Source organism: Arachis duranensis, chromosome 10, assembly GCF_000817695.3.
Source record: "Arachis duranensis cultivar V14167 chromosome 10, aradu.V14167.gnm2.J7QH, whole genome shotgun sequence".
In the NCBI taxonomy this organism is placed as follows: domain Eukaryota; kingdom Viridiplantae; phylum Streptophyta; class Magnoliopsida; order Fabales; family Fabaceae; genus Arachis; species Arachis duranensis.
In genome coordinates, this window is record NC_029781.3 from 78,247,391 (window position 1) to 78,265,993 (window position 18,603).

Genomic DNA, 18,603 nt, shown 5'->3' on the forward strand with positions numbered 1-18,603 from the left:
TTGCAGTGCATTGTATTTATTTGGCACTTTTACCGTACTGGGAACCCATGGGCCCGGGGTTCTCATTCCGTATATATCTCTTGTTTTTCAGATACAGGTCCAGGTGCTCAGAAGTGAGCTGTGGTTCGTCTGAGAGCCGGCGAAGATCTTTATTTTCTCTACTTTGTGTTTTGCTTAGAATCTCTCCACCTTTGTTTTGAAAAGATTATATTATGTGTTGAACTCTTTTGGAACTTGCCTATAGAGGCTCTTATGTTTCCTTTGGGAGAGATTAGGATGTACTGTTGTCAACTACTTTCATACTGTACCCTAGCCGGCCTAAACTTCGCGGGTCGCGACTAGTGACTATTTACTTATGTTATATATATTTATCTGTTATCTATCTCTTAATCTCCTTTATGCCTTGTCCATATATCGCTTTCGGCTTCACGTTTTATCTTTTCGTTCTCGAAACGTGAGTGATACGTCTTCGCGATTTTATTTCTACTCTTTTCAGGCTTCTCGATTAATACTCCTTTCGAAATTACCTATGTTTATATATTAAAAAAATCCACCTGAGAGTCGTACCACCATAATATCATTAACTTATGACTGCTACTGTTAGATATTGACCAAATTTTTTATTCTTTAAAAAATTCCAGTTCATTTTCTATTTTAATTTAGGTTCATTTGGTTTCATTTCAGTTCATTTCATTTTAAATTAAGGTTCATCCTAATTTTAAATCAAAACTTTTGTATGAATTGTCAGAAGTGAAGAAATAGAGGAGACAAGTAAAAAAAAGAAAATAAACAGAAAAAATAATGAAGAGAAAAAATGAAAATCCTGCAAAAACAAAAGTTACTCAGGCTGAAACACAGAAAAATGTCCGTGACTCGACGGACACGCAATATGATTCATCACAGACGTAAGATACAATGTTTTATATAAAGTTCTTTTCTTTCTCTAATAAGTTTTCCTAAAGCATGATCCAATTTCTTTGGTTTTACTTAATAATATTTATTTTTTACTTAGACTGCTAATTGTAAATTTGGGTAGTGAAAATAAACTTGTGTTTCAAACACAGACAAGCTTGCAGGGGTCTGTAAATGCACCGAGCAATATCACGTAATTTCTCTTAACATTTATTTACTTATACTTTTAATTAGAATATATTGGTTGATGATTTTAATTTCATGTCTTTTTTTATTAGAAAAAATACCCCTAAATCCCTAGTTAGATTTTTTACAAGAAAAAATAGCATGAAAAAAAAAAGAAAAAACAAAGTTTACAACCTGCAACTATGTAAGTTGGAATACTTACATTGCTCTGTTAAATTTAGGTAATAATACGTTTTTTTCTAATTATTGACACAGAATTTTATTTACTATGAGTATCCCAACAGCTGATTGTGAAGAACAAATCCTTGTAGTTCGACAAGAAAGTTAGTCTCAACATTTGGATATCTGAGTTTTCTAATTTACTTTCCTATTCTAATCAATGTATAGATTTCATTTGGTGCAGATTTCCAATTTACTTTACTGCATGTTAGCACTTTTCTTGTATATCTTCATTAGAGTTTCTATTGCAATTGCTCTTCTAAATTCTCTTGAGGAAGAGCTAAAATAAGCAAAAACATTTACCTCTGTCCCTTCACTAACTTAAACAGAAGAAGCTTCTGTTAATAAGTAAGTTCTACTTAAAATATTTTTTATTAGTTTTGATGCTATATCATAATAATTTTGGTTCATTTTGAAACACTTTTCTGTGTAATCTAGCTGCCCTCCAGAACCTGAACAGCAAGCTCTCACAGAAACTTCGGCAAGAGAGCAAGAAGCTTTTGTTGATGAGTAAGTTCTACTTAAAATCCTTGTTATTAGTTTTGATACTATATTACAATAATTTCGATTTATTTTGAAACACTTTCCTATGTAATCCATCTTCCATCTAGAACCTCAATAGCAAGTTCCCGCAGAAATTTCGGCAAGGGAATCAGAGCATGAAGCTCTTGTTAATGAGTAAGTTCTACTTAAAATCCTTTTTATTAGTTTTGATTCTATATTATAATAATTTCGGTTCATTTTGACATACTTTACTGTGTAATCTAGCTGCCCTCCAGAACCTGAACAACAATTTTCCATAGAAATTTCGGCAAGAGAATCAGAGAAAGAAACTCCTCCCCATCCTCAACATTGGGAAAATACTTTGGTGCACCTTCATCCAGCCTTAGCATAAGTCCACTAAACTCTGCACCAACAATAACACAAATTGAAAGTTTGGTAGAGGTGACAATGGATGCTGGGGTGGCAGCAGCATTACAATATGCGAAGGACACAAGTCCGGAGCCAAGTTTGAGCATCCTTAAAAAGTACAAGATTCCAGTAAAAGAAAAGGAAATAACAGAGGAGTTGAGAAAAAAATATTATCAGTGGTTGACGCAGATCAAGATTGACAAAGAAGGGTCAAGCAATGAGTTAGATACCAAATTCCTCTTCGACCACGAAGCTCATTTAGAGGGGAGTAGATGTCAGTTCTTGTCTCTAAGACCCGGAGAAGACGTTGAAAAAATATGGTAAATTCTTTTGATATTATATTAACATTAATGGTTTTCCTAAAAAGTTATATTCTCATATATCTAACCAATTTTGGTCCTATAGGTGGTCTCTGCACTGTGTATACTTCTCAACAACAAAAAATATTACAGATTTGATGAAGAAATATACTACGTCCCAACAGGTATTGTGGTAAGCTATCATTAAATTTTATCATTATTTTTGGTTAATTTAATTATGTATGGTATGATATAAGAATTTTATTTCAGTTCATTTTACAGAATTTCATGTTGGTGAAGCATAACTAGGAGTACATTGATCTAGACACTAAGAAGGCTTTACAAATCAATGAATTTAAGGAGTACCTACCTTGACAAAAAAAAACTAGCATCCCGACCATTTGTAAGTTGTGATTTCTAAAACTTCTTAAATAATTCTGTTATTTGGTATCATTTAGACTGAAATATTCTATCATTTTCCCAAATTTCAGCTGTTTGCATCAATTTGCTATGGAGGCCACTAGTGATTGTGGATTGCTGATATTCAGAAGAAGGTTTTTCATGTGCTTGACCCCATTAAAAAAAGATATGCCTATTGAAAGAATAGCTTTGAATAAATTTGTTCTAAGTTATCTCTTATTTCTAGTCCTTCTGCTCTAATTAAATCATATTAATCAATTTGTGTTTCTGATTGAGCATTGCTTCTATCCTATCCTTTTCAGATCTTGATAGTATCCCAAATGAGGGTCTATGTTGGGCAAAACCTTTGGTGGACAACGAAGAGGTCATTGAAGCACTATATATTTTGATCAACAGTCAACAAACATCATATTAATCTTCTTATTATTCTTTGCTATATTAGTGTTATTTAATATGTTTCACTGTGCTTTTTTGTATCTGTCCTATTAATCATATTTTATTTTCTTATTTCTTTATTAGTTTTGATTGTGAAATATACGTCATGAAATGGCTGGAAACAATCAATCCCAAAAAGACTAAAAAGCAAAAATACAAATGAAAAAACTAGAAACAGGTAAGTATCAATAAACATAGTTTAATTGAGGTTAATTTGATTTTGTTTAGCTTGACTTTACTAAACTTATTCATGTGTACTTGTTTAGTTAGTTATAGCTCTGATTTTTGTCAATTGGATACGTTCAATGTATTTTTGTTGATGATTAAGTCTTTTTTACTGCTTGTTCAAATCTGAACTAATTTCAATTCATTTGTAGATTAACTGAAGTTCACTTCATGTTGCTGTAAGGTATTAACCAAAATTTTTATTCGTTAAATAAGTTTGGTTCATATCTTAGTTCATTTAGGTTCATTTCTTAGTTTATTTCGGTTCATATGAATAAATTTCTTTTAATTGTAGGAACAAGTTGATATTTTCAGGTATGAATATCGTCCAACCATTCTCTTGGACAAGATAAATAAATTGAGAGACAAAGTCATCGAGGGATCTGAAGGCATAAGAATCTCAAAGCTATCCGCTACCCTCTCAAGTCCTTTTTGTAGATTCACATTTAAGGATATCGAAAGTAAATAGCTTCAGTCTTCTAAATTGTAATGAATTTCTATTGACATTCTTGAACACTATTTTGTAAAGAATTGTAAATGTTAATATATATTTGAAAATCTTTTGTTAAATTTCTTTTGATTTATTTGTTAGAAATGTATGGGATGTATTGACATCAAATTAATTTGAATAAATCTAGGTTCACACTGAATAGATTTAATATATTTATCAAACCTCAACAGTGGTGATGCGTGAGCATCTTCCTTGTCTTTTCTTAGTGAAGTTGCATTTGAATTGGTTAAATTTAATCAAGATTTAGGCATTTTAAGCAACTTTGAGTGTTAGTTTGAGTTGTGTACAATTTGATTCGTTTCAGGTAGCGTTCGGTTGGATTTGGCAGAGCTCAGAAAGGATAAATGGAGCCATGTGCATATAGATAGATGGTGATGCCAAACTTCAACCATCCAAGTTTGGTGCTAGGAACTCATAAAACTCTTGTTTGATGCGGCCATGGTGGCGCCAAACTTGAGAATTCCAAGTTTAGTGCCAAAATCACCATAATTCTTAAAGTTGATTCGGCCTTGGTGGCGCCAAACGTCACATCACTAGTGTTTGGCATCGAGAACGTTGAAATCGGTGCCCCTTGTATGCATAATGGGGTGCCATACTCTTAACCTAGGAGAACTCTCACGTAATCTTAAGGATTTCGTTTGATTTAATTAGGTTTTAGAAATTATTTTTAAATTAAGAAAAGATATGTTAGGTTTTTAGAAAATATATTTTACATTAATTAGGATTAGATATAAAAGGAGAAGATATCTTAGCCTAGGTTTTTTCTTCTTCTTCTTACATACTTTCGAGAATTACACACTTTTTTTGCTAGGGTTTATTTTTCTCCATGAGCAACTAAATCCCTTCTGTTAAGGTTATAAGCTCTGTTTATTCTTTGGATTAATACTATTGTCATTCTACTTTCAATCAATGTACTGATTTATATTCAAGAATTACTTTCGTTCTTCATCCTAGGGAATAGAGTATATTGGAAGATAACTATTTTTCTACTTGAATTCTTGTTGAATCTTGGAAAAGTTAACTCACTTGAATAACAGCTTGAAAGTAATTTCTCATAATTCCCTGATTATCTGGACTTAACGTGGTATGTGACATATAATCATCTTATCTTTGGGTAAATATGATTTGTGTGGCTAATAAACTAAAATTGGACTTTAACCTTTAATCTAATTTATGTGACCAAGGAATTGGCGGTTGATTAGGTTAGAGGAGATTAAATCACTAAGAAATTAGGGTTTGCCATGAATTGAATCTCGCATGATTAAACTAGTTGGTAAGAATTGTTAATCCGAAAAAGTAAATATCTCCAAAATTAACTGTTTCTCAAATACATTTCACACCCAAATCATTGTTTGCTTTTTTAATTTTTAAATTACCGTTTTAATGCTATTCGAACACAAAACACCCCTTTTTTGCTTGTTTGACTAAGTGAATCACTCAACTATTGTTGCTTGGTCCATCATTTCTTGTGGGATCGATCCTGAATCACCTGAGGTATTACTTGGTACAACCCAGTGCACCTGCCAGTTTTGTAGTTTTCTAAATTTCATACCACGTGGCAAAAATACAAATAAACCGAAATTTAGTCATAAATGAACCAAAATGTATTCTAATAAATTCATAAACTGTTTACCACAACATAATTGCAGAAGCTAATTTGAAAAACCATGGCTTTTATCATTGACATTTATTGCAGTTTGTTTTGGTTGATGTATAAATGGTATTTTACGTGCTACTTCAAAATAGTGTTGTGTATAATAGTTAATTAAATGAAGAATGTTAAAAGACTATAAAAATTTATTATTTTTGGTCATCAAATAATTATTAATGTTTAAAAGTATACGATAAAATATGTTATTAGATAACTAGACTAAAAGAATTGAATTAATAGCTAAATAAATTCTGATAATCTCTAATATTTTTCTAATTAAACAAACATTTAACATGAAACTTTGAAGGAAGTTCTTTAGTACTTGTTATGGTGAATATATTTTGAAAGATAATTTCAATTTACTTTTCTTTTGGGAAATAAGAATAATTCTATTTATAATAAACCACCTGATGAATTTAGTCATCAAAAGATAACACACATTGGATTCACGCACGTGCTCTTTTTTCTTTTTATAATTGTCATAATCAGATTTAATGTTATTTTAGATCCTTTAGTATAAGTTTATCCTCCATCAACCATCAACTATTTACTACTGCCTAAATTATTTTAACGTACCATCCATAATCATGTAAACCTTGATTCTAAAAACCAATTGATCCTACGGTTTAATAATTATTTTCTAGATGTTTCATTTGAATTTGGAATCCCTTATTTGATTTCTATTCTCCCCTTTGATACTAATATACACTATACTACCCATTTTTTATAATTTAAAAAATTATATCTTGAAATTAAACTAATTTATTTTTACTATATAAAAGTTAGAGAAAAAGACAAATAGGTCCCTGACTTTTCAAATTTTTGACAAATATATCCCTGACAAAATTTAAATACAAAAAAGTCCTGGACTTTAACAAACGGAGGACAATTTAGTCCTTCCGTCTATTTGCCTCTCATACACCTAACGGAACTAGCTGACGTGGCTGAAACGGTGTCCAGGTGTCCGTTACGGTGCCACGTTGGAAGGGAAAAAAATTCGAAGGACAAATAAGTCCTTGACGTCATTTTACAAATAAAGTTCGAAGGACAAATAGGTTCTTGAGAATTTTTTTTTTCAAAATTAATAAACTCATTTCCTAAATTCTCTCATCTACCTCTCTCCATTTTTATATTTCTCTCTACTATTTTTACTCTATATATAATTATATTTTATATTAGTAATTTGACAAATCAAAATATGTGATTCGATATTTTTTTACAATTAAAATATTTTAAATGTAAAATTATACACATTAAATTATTTTAAATTTTCGATAACGAATGTTAAAAATCTTCTTAATCAGAAACTTTTGTCAACTTATGACTTTTTTGTAAAAGTAGTTTGATTTTATAAATCTTTTGTGTCATGCATAATTTATACTGTTAGAACAAAGTGAACTATAATTTAAAAAAAATATTCTCGTAATGTTATTATGCATAAAAATACTAGTTCTAATATAATACACAAATGCACTAATGCTAACTTAATACATGAATGATGCACAAATGACCTAATGCTAACTTGATGCATAAATGAACTGATGCTAACTAATGCCACTGGTATGATGAAAACTGAACTAATGCAATTTAACAAATTCTAATATAATACACAAATGCACTAAAACTATACTAATGCAATTTAAAAAAAGAGTAGAAACATAACAAGCCCAATTTCTACAATTTTAATACAAATAATTTAAATTGTAGAATAAAACAAGTTAACTAGATTTCAAAATACAAGCATAATTTTATCAGAAATTATTTTTAATATGGAAAGAAAATTGATGTTTTGGTTGAATATTGACATTTGAAGTGTATTACACTATTGTGAAAATTATTCAACACGCCTCCACGTGTTAGCTAAGATGCTGACACGTGTTCAACACGCCCCCACGTGTTGGTCAGAATGATGCCACGTGTTCACCACGCCCCCACGTGTTGCACCACGCCCCCCTCACGTGTTGACTTCCCACAAAAAAAATCCACCCATCTATAATTACACCACATTCTCCCATTTTCAACAAAAACACCAATATTTTTTTCATACAAAAAAAATTAGCCTAATTTTATAAACTAAATTCTCATAATAGAAGCATAATAGAAGTATAATGAAAAAAAAAATTTCTCAAGAACCTATTTGTCCTTCGAACTTTATTTGTAAAATGACGTCAATGACTTATTTGTTCTTCGAACTTTTTTTCCCTTCCAACGTGGCACCGTAACAGACACCTGTACACTGTTTCAGCCACGTCAGCCAGTTACGTTAGGTGTATAAGAGGCACATAGACGGAAGGACTAAATTGTTCTCCGTTTATTAAAGTCAGGGACTTTTTTGTATTTAAATTTTATCAGAAATGTATTTGTCAAAAGTTTGAAAAGTCAGAAACTTATCTGTCTTTTTCCCTAAAAGTTAATATAAATTTATTATAGAATGAGCTGATGATATATTAGTTGTTGTGGTTGTACCACGTTAGCAATTTTGCATAGATGACAAAATTATAATTGCGTAAAATAAAAATAATAGATTTCTACATAACAATGATAAAAAAATAAATTTAATCCAAAAATAATTAAAAAATAACAGTTACATATAATTAATATTTGCATTAAAACTATAATAATAGAATTTTCAGTTATAAATATTTAATGTATAATGACACAATAACATTTGTTTATTATGCATATATTCTCATGTATCATGATTAATAAAGTAAATTTATAATATCGTACTATATTTTTTGTATTCTTATTCTCAAATTTTTTTCTTAATTTTTTCTTTAAAGTTATCTCTAAATACACTAAAAAAACTTTAAAATTATGTTATAGAGCAACAACATCTCAAAAATATCAACAAATATAATTTATTTTTTAAAATCCGAATGAATTGTTTATAAAAAATATTCACATGAATAAATTAAAAAAACTTATCATCGTAGAATTGATTATATTCTATGACAAAATATAAAAAAAATTGTTTATGATATAAAAATATTAAAAAACATACACACATAAATAACTATTAAAAAAAAACAATTTCACAAGACTTTTGTTGTATATTTTTCTCTGTTTTTTATTTTTGAATAATTATATTAAATTATATACAAATTATAATTACTTTTTACAAATGAGTCTTTAAAATTAACATTAATTCACATATTATCTAAATAATATAATATTTTTTTAATTTATACTATATAATATAATTAACTTAGTTATCCACACATCGTGCAGGTCTTAAGTCTAGTTTGAATAGCAAATAAGGCATTAATAAAGTAATCACTACACCAATTTAGTTGAATAGCTACGTTTAGTTTGTGACCCTTATTTTAAGAGTCACCATTATATAAAATTGTGACACTTATCTCTATCATTTTTGACCCGTCAGAAATTAAATGTTACAATAGCAAAATTATAATCTGTCTCTCTCTTTTTATCATAAGCAAGCCATAACTCACCTCTCCCGAGTCACCAACTCACTGGCACTGCTCCCTCTTTCCTCACCTTCATTCATTCCATTTTTTCTTATATCCATTTCCCATAAATTTCGAATTCAACAACCTGTAGATCAAATTGTCTCCTCCAAATTCCAAATCACACGAAGAAATCTGGAATATTCTCGGGATCCAAACTCGGAGTTTATTCTTGAAGCACGCAATTAGGATTTTCTTTGAGCGCTCCAGATTTAGCATCAAGGCGTCGTTATGGAAACAATGTAGGAGAACGAGATCTTCGCACTAGTAAATTGAATCGTGCAAAATTCTAATTTTCGATGGGAAGCAACTGCGTGGGAGAGAACGCAAGTGGCGGAAACAACTTCCTCCAATTAATGTTGGTGGCGATCTGGAGAACGCAGCCACCGTAGGGCAGGCTCCCGGCACAAGACGCCGCTTCCACAGTAGCAACCACCAACAACAGGGAGACTCTGTCACAGTTTCCGGTGCCATCAATTCCCGCTCTGATATCCACCACCGCGGCCGTAGAAGGTAGCAAAGTTCCCGAGCAAATTGTTCTCCTTTCTCCCTCATTCCATTCAGTCTCTTTCATTTCATTCTAAAATGTGGATTTCCTCTAGTTTTGTGATAATTCCTGTTTTGTGCTTCGTATCTTATTATATGTAGAATTATTTTGTTGGAAGCTTTAAATTCTGTTTGTTTTAAAATTCATTTTAATTTTACTAGTACATAACCTGTTCGATGAAATGTTTCAACTAGAATTATGGCTGTTTGATGCATTTCGAATAGAAGGACAGATAAGAGTGCAATTGATGCACTAATATGCAATTATATTGGTACAATGTTAAGAGTTACATTGTTATTTAAGTGATTTTTGTAATCTTATATTGTTACTCCCTTTTCTCAGTTTTTTTTATATTGTTACCTTTTGTATGTTTAGCTTCCTTTTTATTATTTCTTTTATAATTTTGTGTTAATGCTGCTGATGGAAATGGGGGATAGAAAAAGATTTGATCTAGTTCAATCGAAGATCAAACTATATCACTTGAGGATTTTTACTCAATTATTGCAGAGAGGTTCTTTCATTCATCATTCTTCTTTATTGGTATATTCTGCTTGAGTGTATACATTTACCAATTCATTGATTAGTTTCTATATTATCCAAATCTTTTCATACTTGGATATTACATGATTACATAATGTTAGGTCAATTAAATGGCTTACAGTTTCTCTTTGATGAAAGTTTAAAAGACCATCGCGTCTAATCATTCATACTGTTGCTGGTTGCTTACTTTTGGCCATACTTTCCAAATTCATATTTCTTTCTATACAAATTTTATGTTTTTCCCCTATACTTGGTATTATTCCTTGTCAATTTCAACAGGTAAATTCCTTGTCAATGCGATATTTTGATTTTTGTTTTTTGACTTTGGAGAATCATTAGTTAATTAATTGAGTGATTGATTAATAGATAACTAAATTTAATAAATAAGTGTACATGTTAGTACTTAGTAATATTGGGACGTGGATGAGTTAAGAGAACTAGGATGCTTTCCAAAAAAAAGTCTCTCTCTATTTGCAGTTTCCATGTGTCTCTGCCCTGAGATGTTTTCTTGTTTTTTAAGTACTACTAGTGTCTTTATCTTCTAGTTTTGTACTAATGTTCTAGATCAAAAGCATTTTTAGATGTTCTCACACTTAAGCATAAATAAAATTCTGACAAGTGGGAGCTAGGTGCCATAATTGGTCACCATTTATAACTGTTGCATTGTTTGATATATTACACCACACATGACTTGGACTTGGTTTGGTCTTTCTTGTAGATAGATAGATAAAGCCTCGTTACTTTCTTAGTTTCTTATCATATCACTTGATCATTGCCATAGTTGTCATCTGACACCTAATTCTTTTCATGTTGCCAATTGCCAAACCAGTAATGTATGCTACAATTTGTACAAATAATTAATTCTTTAGGAAAATTTAATTTAAATTAATTTCCAAAATGAATATCTTATATGTGTGTATTGAGTATAGTGTATGTTCGTCTATAGGAGACTTTTTATGGAGAGAGCATGGATTTGAGGTCAACCATGTCAACACAGGATTTAGTATTGTTCTACACTCGCTTTCCATAATTGTTTATAATAAGAACATAGAATTGTAAGCACAGGTAATATAAATCTTGCTAATTTGCTAGCCCCATAAGTGAGACTATGATATAGTAAAAAAACGTGTCTAAACAAAAAGCGTCACCTTCTCTAATCACGGATCCTGATTCGTAGTAGAAATGTCATTGCCACGGTTTTTTCAGATATTACAAGGTTTTTTCTCGTGGCTAAAACCGACTTCTCTTGTGTAGTAGTAGTACATATTTTCTTAATGGCTTATTCTAATAAAACTAATAAAAAAGGTCAGCAAAGTTTGATGGTTTTATGTTTTAAAGAAAATTGATAAATTGGAGAATAATTTTTTATGGCTGAGCCACTTTTGTTTGTATTCTTTGATTAAAATTGACCTCAAATTGTGTGAAATAAGGTTAAGTATCTCCACAGTCCCTACCATGTGCATTATTGATTGATGTTTTAAGAATTATACGCATATGAACTGGTTTTGTTGATGGCCTGGAGATGGAAAACAATACGAAAGTAGGTTTACAAGATTTTATGTTAAGGCTTCTTTTTTTACATATAAAGAATATTCATCCTGTGTTTTATTTTTGGTTATCTACATTGTGTCTAGGCTGCAATCATGCGACTTGGTCTTAGAGAGATGAAGGCATTTTCGAAGTTGTTGTTTCCATCTGTTAAGGACAGCACATTTTTCGAGAGCTGTGGTGTGGCAGACCTTATCACAACTTGCTGTAAGGAAGCTAATTAACTTCAATTAGTCTAGCTTTCATTTGCTTGCTTTTATTAAAACCATGTTGGTTATGGTAGTGGGTGGTCGAAACAGGAAAGTTGCTGAGGCTTATGCAAAGAATGGGGGAAGGAGGTTACAATGAAGATAACATCGAAGAAGAAGAACCATTAAACCAGCTACTACATGGACAATTTTCGGATGACACTTTGGTTAAGAAAGAAATTAGCAGCATTTAGCAATATGCTTCCTAAATGTTATTGTCATTCCTTCGTACCCCTTCACTATGCTATATGCATTTAATTTTTAGTAGTTTATATGAGCTTTTTTCTTCTCTTTTTTTTGGGTACCTCCACTCCATAAAATGGTTGGGGAAAAATTAGCCTCATTGTTATTTTTGTAAAACTTGTGGGATTGAATTTGAATTTGTTAAAATACAATGTCATTTTTAGAGAATTCAATTTTTGATAATAGAAATCTTTGATGTTGGAGAGATTATAACAGTTTAAAACAGTCACTAAATACAAGAAAAAACTGTCACAGGAATAAGTAACTTAGTAACGGTTTTAAATTGAAAAATTGTCACTAAAAATAATGACGGTTTAAATAGTCACTAAATATGCCTAAAAATTGTCATAAGAATTAGTAACTTAGTGACGGTATCAAATTGTCGCTAAATTTTGTGACGGTTTAAAGTAGTCATGAAATATAAGAAAAAACTGTCACAGAATTTAGTAATTTAACGACAGTTTCAAAACGTCGTGAAATACAGTATAAAAAACACCATTACAAGTGTTACAAATTAGTGACGGTTTTATATTTTAAAAACCGTCACAAACAATTTAGCGACACTCCTTACCAACGGTGGTCCAAAACCGTCACTATGCCAGCTGGCGACGCTCAAATCTGTGACGCTTTTTTAAACCGTCGTAAAACCATTTAGTGACAGTTAAAACCGTCACCAAGCATTAAAAAAAACCGTCGTCAAAATACTGTTTTGTTGTAGTGAATTTTAAATACATAAATATGAAAAAGAATAATAAATTATTTTTTGAAAAGTATATATTTTGAATTATAATAGTTTAATTACATAAAAATATAGGTGGTAAACATTTTAAGATTTTATGTAAAGTAATTATTTGTATAATCTCTAAAGTTATAATTACTAATTTATGTTTCAAAAATTAAAACTGCATATATCTATATTGTTAACTATTTTAATAAGTACAAATAAATTGTATTTTTTCATTGTATAGGATTAAAACATAAATATTATAATAAAATAACATTGAATAACTACCTTAATTTAAATCAATTCAAAAGTAAAGGTTGTATAGATTGAATACAAATTATAATTTTATCTAAATTTGTTATATTTATTGGTGTGTTTTATAATACTATGACAGATAAAATATATTTCTTATTCTTAAAATTTGTTAAAAATTTTAAAAATATTCGTAAGTTTTATTTTTTTTAATTTTATTCCAAAAATTTTTGATTTGCATTAAATATATTCCTAACGGCTAATTTTTTAAAAAATTTAAGACCAATTTAGCAACAATTTCACAAAATCAGCCTTCAACACAAGTAAATTAGATAGTTGTGATGCATTATTGCTGGATTAATCCTAAACTTTCTGAAAATTTATATTTGATGGAAATAAAAAACTTCAGGAACAAAAATGAAGCAAAATAAACCTTAGGAGTATTTTTAAAATTTTTGACAAACTTCATAAATAGAAAATATAATTTACCCTACTATTAAAGTAAATGCAAAAAAGTAATGGATTATTAGGCATAAAGTTAATTGTGGTAATCTAAAACTATGAATTAGCAATAATATTTTTTTCTATAAAAGAAACTATATAAGAGTAGCTTGACGCTTTCAACTATAGTAAACCGCTCATTAGTTTTTAAATAAAAGATAAATAGGTTTCTGACCTTTTTAAACGCGAACATTTTTGTCTCTCAAGATTAAAAAATACATTTAAATTCCTCACATTATAAAACGCGTGGTAATTATACCCCTCCGTCGAGTTGAGCCTCAAAACGAAAACGGAGAATGCTGACTTGGAGGGATGGAGTCTGAGCTATCCGTTTTGGCTGATGATGTGGATGGAGAATAAATTCTTAATGGACAAATTGGGCCTTATGCCCCCAAAACGACGCCGTTACCATCACTGAGCCCTATTTGATCAAAATGCATGGTCAAACCCATGGCCGTTGATGGTGTGATCGTTCATGACGAGTGAAGGGGGTTCTTCGTGCACAAGACCTGGAGAAGGATCTTCATGCGCCGTGCTAGGAGGATGTGATTGAAATGGGATTGTGCTAAAGTGCTTCTGTGGCGTATATGCGATTCTTTACAAGTCTAGAACAATAACAAACCCTAATAGAATGTTTCTTGGTTGTCCATTCTTCAAGTTAAGTTATTATTTTGTCAATAGTTGGATGAGACTGCAATGTGTCTAATTGGGTGATTCTCCAAAAATTTACTCCAGGTTAAAGAACGTCACTGCCGATATTTTGTCTGACTTGATGAACTCCTGAAAAAAATTAGCGCCAAAGAATCTCAAGTATTGGGTGTTGTGGATGATGCTGAGGGAATAGACGCTGAAGATCAACTGTTTCGAAGTCAGAAATTGGAAAAAAATGGAAGAGTAGGAGAGGAAACTGTTATGTATTGAAAAGAAAAAACACAGGAGTTTGTGGCATATTATTGTGATTAGTGTAGTTGTTATTGTTGTTGTATGTTTTTTAAAGGGTTGAATATGATTTGATGTACATGGTGATGTTGAAATGAAAATTGCCACTGCTGGCTATTTAATGAGAAGTCTATTTTAGACTGAATCCAATTTTCTATGAAGTTTGAACAACTAAGAAATATTGCAAGTCAAGTATTATATAAGGTAGTAATTCAACAAAGATTATAACCAAAATAGAAACAACATTGTATCTGGCTTAATCCCAAACATTACATAACAGCATAAGTTTGCCACAAAATAACAAAATGTCTGATTGACATGTAAACAAGTTTTCCAAACTATGATAACTAGAAAGCATTGTTCAATTCATGCTAATGACTAGGACAAAAAACATAATTCTATGCAGTTGTGTTCAGTTCTTCTGATTGTTGGATCTAGGAGTTGGGATGAACTTGAAAATTCTTATGGTCTCACTGCTAGCTGCTTTCAAGGTATCCTTTGATAGTCCCCCACTAGTATTGGTGCTTTGAGTTTGTGCTGTATTTGGGGGTGGATTTGGTGGTGGATTTGATGGTGGATTTGCACTTGTTGGGGTCTGACAATTGTTTGCTTGGGTCTGAATTTAGAGGCAGGAACTCGGGGTTTGGCTTGCCCCATTCTTGGAAGCTGGGATGGAGGCCTAAATGAAGTTTGGACTGGAGCAGATGGTATTATTGCTGCAGGTACTTAAATATTGAATGGTGCAGCAACTGGTGCATTCCCTGGTGCGGTATTTGTAACCCACTAACTTATCGGCAAGTGCACCGAGTCGTACCAAGTAATACCTTACGTGAGTAAGGGTCGATCCCACGAGGATTGATGGATTAAGCAACAATAGCGTTTGATAGGATTAGTTAGACAAGCAGAAAATAGTGTTTGGAAGTTCAAAAGCATTAATAGTAAATTCAGAATATTAAAGACAGGCAGATAATTAAGTTGGGAATAAAATATTGAGAAAACAGTTAAGGTTTCAGAGTTATCTATTTTTCCGGATTGATTTTTCTTACTAACTATTTTAATCATGCAAGATTTAATTCATGGCAAACTATGTGTGACTAGACCCTAATTCCTTAGACCTTCCTATCTCCTCTAAAATTCATTAACTGCCAATTCCTTGGTCAATTAATTCCAATTAGAGGGTGATAATCAATTTCTAGTTTATATGCCAAAAGAATCCTAATTATCCAAAAATAAGGGAATTATATATCACATATCCCGTTAAATACAAACAATTAGAAATTCAGTATAATATGTTTTCAAGATGTTGTTCAAGTAAAGAGTTTTTCCAAGTTTTACAAGAACTCAATTAGAACATGGGTCATACTTCTATTCCACCCATATTCATAAAATAAAGAGCGAAAACAATTATTGAAATATAAATCAAAACATGGATTAAATTAGAAAGATTAAACGAATCAATCCATACAAATAGATAAAGCTCCTAACCTTAACAATGGAGGATTAGTTGCTCATGGTTCAGAGAAGAAAATAAGGATTCTGGTAAAATGTACTGTGTCTTATCTGATGGCATCTAAATTCCTATTTATAACTAATCCTAATAAATTTAAAATCTAATTATCTAAAATTAAAAATAATATCTTTTCCTAAAAATAAGATTTGAATTTAAATTCGAATTAATTAACAAATCTTCAGCTGATGGGTGAGGACCACTTGATTTGTCCATTCTGCAGCTTCTAATCTGTGTTTTCTGGGCTGAAAACTGGGTCAAAACAGCCCAGAAATTGCCCCCAACATTTTTCTGTGTTTTTCTGCACGTGGCGCATGTCACGTGTACGCGTCAGTCACGCGTACGCATCGCTGATCTTCTTCGCAAGTCACGCGGACGCGTCGGTCACGCGGACGCGTCGGTCACGCGGACGCGTCGGTCACGCGGACGCGTTGCTGAGCAAATCTTCAATTCACGCGTGCACGTCAGTCACGCGCACGCATCAGGTACGCGTGCGCGTCGCTCCTCGTAGCCATCTCCTTTGATTCTTGTGCTGCAGAAACTCCATCAATTTCCGAATAAAGTATGGACTATTATATATTGCTGGAAAGCTCTGGATGTTTAATTTTTAACGCCGTTGAGAGCGCGCCAATTGGAGTGCTGTAGCTCCAGAAAATTCATTTCGAGTGCAGGGAGGTCAGATTCCAACAGCATCAGCAGTCCTTTTGTCAGCCTTTTTCAGAGTTTTGCTCAAGTCCCTCAATTTCAGCCAAAAATTACCTGAAATTACAGAAAAACACACAAACTCATAGTAAAGTCCAGAAATGTGAATTTAACATAAAAACTAATGAAAACATCCCTAAAAGTAGCTTAAAGTTACTAAAAACTACCTAAAAACAATGCCAAAAAGCGTATAAATTATCCGCTCATCACAACACCAAACTTAAATTGTTGCTTGTCCCCAAGCAACTGAAAATCAGTTAGGATAAAAAGAAGAGAATATACTATAAATTTCAAAATATCAATGAATATTAATTCTAATTAGATGAGCGGGACTTGTAGCTTTTTGCTTCTGAACAGTTTTGGCATCTCACTAATTCCTTTGAAGTTTAGAATGATTGGCTTCTCTAAGAACTTAGAATTTCGGATAGTGTTATTGACTTTCCTAGTTAAGCATGTTGATTCTTGAACACAGCTACTTATGAGTCTTGGCTGTGGCCCTTAGCATTTTGTTTTCCAGTATTACCACCGGATACATAAATGCCACAGACACATGACTGGGTGAACCTTTTCAGATTGTGACTCAGCTTTGCTAGAGTCCCCAGTTAGAGGTGTCCAGAGCTCTTAAGCACACTCTTTTTGCTTTGGATCACGACTTTAACCATTCAGTCTCAAGCTTTTCACTTGGGCCTTCATGACACAAGCACATGGTTAGGGACAGCTTGATTTAGCCGCTTAGGCCTGGATTTTACTTCCTTGGGCCCTCCTATCCATTGATGCTCAAAGCCTTGGATCCTTTTTACCCTTGCCTTTTGGTTTTAAGGGCTAGTGACTTTTTCTGCTTGTTTTTTCTTTTTCTTTCTATTTTTTCGCCATTTTTTTTTCGCAAGCTTCTTCTTTTTTCACTGCTTTTTCTTGCTTCAAGAATCAATTTCATGATTTTTCAGATCATCAATAATATTTCTCTTTGTTCATCATTCTTTCAAGAGCCAACAGTTTTAACATTCATAAACAACAATATCAAAAGACATATGCACTGTTCAATCATTCATTCAGAAAACAAAAAGTATTGTCACCACATCAATATAATTAAACTAAATTCAAGGATAAATTCGAAATTTATGCACTTCTTGTTCTTTTGAATTAAAACATTTTTCATTTAAGAAAGGTGAAGGATTAATGGAATTTATTCATAGCTTTAAGACATGGTTACTACATACTAATGATCATGAAGTAGAGACACAAAACATAGATAAACACAACATTAAAAACCGAAAAGCAGAAAGAAATAAGAACAAGGAATGAATTCACCTTAGTGGCGTCTTCTTTTTGAAGGTCTAACAATGTCCTTAAGCTCTTCTATGTCCCTTCCTTGCCTTTGTTGCTCCTCCCTCATTGCTCTTTGATCTTTATGGGGTTGGTTAGGACTTCCCAACCTCTTCTTCGGATTTCATGTCGGATCTCCGGGTATTCATTTTTCTTGAGCTTGAAAGGAACCTCAGGGATCGCCTTCTTCTTTGCCACAACATCATAGAAGTGGTCTTGATGGCTCTTGGAGATGAATCTCTCCATCTCCCATGACTCGGAGGTGGAAGCTTTTGTCTTCCCTTTTCCT

At 31.9% G+C, this 18,603-nt stretch overlaps 1 long non-coding RNA gene across 2 annotated transcripts; it reads left to right on the forward strand.

The window, feature by feature from the left end:
- The first annotated feature begins 9,163 nt into the window (after positions 1–9,163).
- Positions 9,164–12,534, forward strand: LOC107470340 (uncharacterized). 2 transcript variants are annotated; one of them, XR_008003773.1, is made up of 3 exons: positions 9,164–9,753; positions 11,962–12,082; positions 12,159–12,534. It is a non-coding gene; the product is annotated as an uncharacterized LOC107470340 (long non-coding RNA). The 2 variants fall into 2 exon arrangements; XR_001588403.3 differs by lacking the exon at positions 9,164–9,753 and adding an exon at positions 11,796–11,867.
- Positions 12,535–18,603: the final 6,069 nt, after the last annotated feature.